The sequence below is a fragment of the Chenopodium album genome, chromosome 21 (assembly GCF_948465745.1).
Source record: "Chenopodium album chromosome 21, dcCheAlbu1.1, whole genome shotgun sequence".
NCBI classification, from domain to species: Eukaryota; Viridiplantae; Streptophyta; class Magnoliopsida; order Caryophyllales; family Amaranthaceae; genus Chenopodium; species Chenopodium album.
In genome coordinates this window covers 18,943,917-18,948,025 of record NC_137854.1, presented here as the reverse complement: position 1 = coordinate 18,948,025, position 4,109 = coordinate 18,943,917, and positions in this window count along the sequence as shown.

Here is a 4,109-nt window from a genome sequence, read left to right as displayed (position 1 = left end):
TAATAAGATAATTAATAATTTGATTTAGGCTAATATGATGTTAACTCAAGTGATCACCAATAATAGATTTATTTGTGAATTAATAATCAACCAACGTAGATTAGAATGCGTATGATTAATTTATTGATTGTATGTTGATCGTAAAGCGCACATGAATATGATAAGAATTAAGTAGAGGCCTATTTAGAGCGGGTTCAATCTCTTTTAGGTTGTATTTGTACCATCATCCCCAAATATTTAGTCATGGTTCCGGACCACTATGGAGTTAGCGATATAAGTGATCGTGAATGGGGTGTAACCTTCACACTCGTGGACGGTTTACAAGTTCCTAAAACTTGCTGGCGACTCTTTTGCTCTAGCTTATTTTCCTTTAGACGCCACCATGCCTAAGTGTATGATCAAAGCGGGGCTAAAAGTTAAGTGTTGAAATAATCCCTATAGCCACATCATTAGAATCTCTTTTGGCATGAAGAATTATCACCATCACATCCTCCTTAAAATTGTCCTCTAAATTTTGTATCATCTTTTTCAAGGCATATGAATTTGTTTCAAGCTCGAGATGATGGATATTAAAATTCTTTGCAGTCACCAAACCTTGCTGCTTCAGAGGAAACTGGGTAGACATTCATGGAGAAACTTACCAACTAGGATCAATTGTTGTTTTAGATTACTCCCCCACACCAGTTCTACTAGATCGTTTCCAGCTACCATCCGTGTTCAATTTTTTGCAGCCTATTTCAGATCATTTTCATTCGATTACAGATATATTATTTGTAATAGCATCACCATTATCTGTTTGCAAAATTTGATTATTGAGATAAAGATCTTAATTGAACTTTGCAAAAAGATGCATTATTTTATTCGTAGATCTCTAATAGGCCGTGTGGACACCTACTTTTGGCCTCTTGTCCCGAAAGGAAGTGCGATGATGTTACAAAAACCCGTTCTCCATGCTGGATCAAAATTAAAGTGTTTATGGACTACGAAATACATTATGAAGTAAGTTAAAACCCATTTTTGGAGACCAAGTTGTCTTTGAGCCTTATATGATTGCTAATTAGGCCTAAAACATGCTCAAACATGTTTAAACTTAATTAATAACGGACCCAAATGCGTTAAATGCAATGATTCGATCAAATGGATCTTACTTTGTTGAAAACCAGCCAAACCGATAAGAAAACCATCAAATTCCCGTACAAGGCCTATACATATGGATAGTCTTGTCAAAGAGCTTTCCAACGGTATATTATAAGCCCAATTCCAAGCTAAAACAAAGAAGTTATGATCAAAACACTAAACCGGCCCTAAAATTGACACTCATGCACTCCAACGACCATAACTTTTGAACTATAACAGATTTTAACCTAATTCCAACGGCATTCAGAGCTTTCCAATCGATATCTCACGTGTCTTAAGCCGACTTTGCAATCAAAAGTTATGGAAGTTTTAGAAACACGTTTTCATATAAGGCAAACCGCACCCATATAGGGGCGCGCGACTCATTGAGATGCGCGCGGCACCAAGCGCGACTCAGAGAGTTGTGCGCGTGTAGGGTATAATTTCAAGCATCCCAAACTTGAACCCCACTGTGATCATACACTTAAGCATGGTGACGTCCAAAGGGAAGGAAACAAGAGCAAGCGAGTCACTAACAAGTTTTAGAAACTTGTAAACCGTTCACAGGATGAAGGTTACACCCCTTCACGATCCATGAGAACGCTAACTCCATAGTAGTCATGAACCATGACTGGATATTCAGGAATGAGGGTACAAATCCAATCTAACAAAGATAAAACCCGCCCTATAAAATATGCATCTACTTTATTCTTCTCGTATTCATGTGCGCTTTCTGACTATCATGCAATCATTAGGTTAACCCTAAACCTGTTTAATCTATGTTGGTTGAATATTAATGCACAAATAAATCTATTATTGGCGATCACTTGAATTAAAATCATATTAGCCTAAATCAATTTATTAATCATCTTATTAGGCGTGATTTCAAGTACAAATTCCCTTTAAACCAAGGCGTGATCAAGAAATAACAATAATATACATCAAGCAACATGATAATAACCATGACAATAATCATCATAATAATATCACCATTAAAGCATAATAATATTAGCAAGATCCTAGCATGTTACTAAGCATTAAAAAATAAAAGCTTTATCCCTAACATGATACTAACAAGATATTAGAAAGCATAGGAAGCACCCAAAAAATGATACTAGAAAGCAATAAAAACATCCTAACATGATACTAGAAATAAAAAAATAAAAAAAAAATTTTCTTTCTACAAGAATAGAGTAATAAAATTACTCACTTTGATGCCTTGTACCTCTTTCTAATAACAAAATACACACGTTAGTAACTTCAATAAAACAAACAATAATTCTAATCAAAGAAATAAAGAGTTTAGAAACTGGGTTTGGGGTCCAAACCCTCAGAAAGTATTAACCTTTCACGTCTAGGGTGAAGGCAACTTTGAACTTGGCTAGGTGTGTCTAAACTAGTGAGTGCAGTATGGTGTTTGTGAAAAAGCTAGTTTAGAAAGCTAGAGGGAGAAAGAATAAGCTATTGCTTAAAAGAGAGAGGAAGAGAATTGTGATGGTTGTGGATGATCTTGAAAACGGAGGCCTAGGACCCTAATTATAGAAAAATAGTCAGGAAATCGATAGAAAAGAAATCGAGTTCCATTAGGAATAAAAGACCTCATGTCGCGAACGACAGGGGCCAACGCCAGGCGACATACTATGTCGTATGGCGACAGGTTTGTCGTTTTGTGCTAATTAAGAAAATAAACGCGCTTTCCATGCAGAATGCTCTCCTTAATATGATTAAGCAGTAATGTAGGGAATATTTCAAGCATCATGATCCCAAACTTGAACCCCACTGTGATCATACACTTAAGTATGGTGGCGTTCCAAAGGGAAAGAAAAGAGAGCAAAAGAGTCGCCAACAAGTTTTAGGAACTTGTAAACCCAAAAGACAATCCAAAAGGACCATCAACTCCATAAGATCTTGAACTAAACAGGGTCCGGGGATGAGGGTACGAATCCAATAAACAAAAGAAAGGACCCGCCCTATAAAATAGGCCTCTACTTTGTTCTGCTCGTATTCATGTGCGCTTTTCGAATAACATACAAATATCATATTAAACCTTACCCTGTTTATCTATGTTGGTTGAATATTAATGCACAAATAAGACTATTATTGGCGGCACTTGAATTAAAATCATATTAGCCTAAACCAAATTATTAATTATCTTATTAAGCGTGATTTCAAGTACAAATTCCCTTTAATAAGCATAAAAGGTGTGATTAAGCAATAACAATAAAATATAAAAAAATAATATCAAGCAACATAATAATAAACAATAAATAATAATAACGATGATAATAACATGATAAGGCATAATAAAGCTTAATAATAATAGCAAGATCCTAGGCATGATACTAACAAGATTAATAACAAATCCTAGCATGTCACTAAACAATAAAGATCAAAGCTTTAAACCTAACATGCTATTAGAAAGAGTAAAGGCATCCTAAACATGATACTAGAAAGCATAAAATAACATTCTAACATGATACTAGAAAACATTAAAAGCATCCTAACATGATACTAGGAATCATAAAACAATAATAAACATGCTTTCTACATTGTGAAAGAAATAGAGAGTAAGCTAATCTACTTACTTTGAAGCCTCGTACCTCTTTCTAATAACAAAATACACAAGTTAGTAAACTTCAATGAAAATAATAAAGAATAATTAAGAATTAAATTGAAATCAAATTAAATAAATTTTTTACTAGATTTGGACCAAACCCTCAGAAATTATCAACCTTTCACGTCTAGGGCGAAGACAACTTCGAACTTGGCTAGGTGACTCTAAATCTTGTGAATGCGGAATTGTGTTTAATAAAAAGGTAGTTTAGAAAGAGAGAGAGAAAGAAAGAATTAAGTAATTCTTAATGAGAGTTGATAGAGAATTGATAGTTGATTGAGAGAATTGATGAGAATTGATGATTAAAAACAGAGGTTCGGGACCCTATTTATAGGAAAATAGTCCGGAAAATCATAGAATTCGATAAGGAATAAAACTC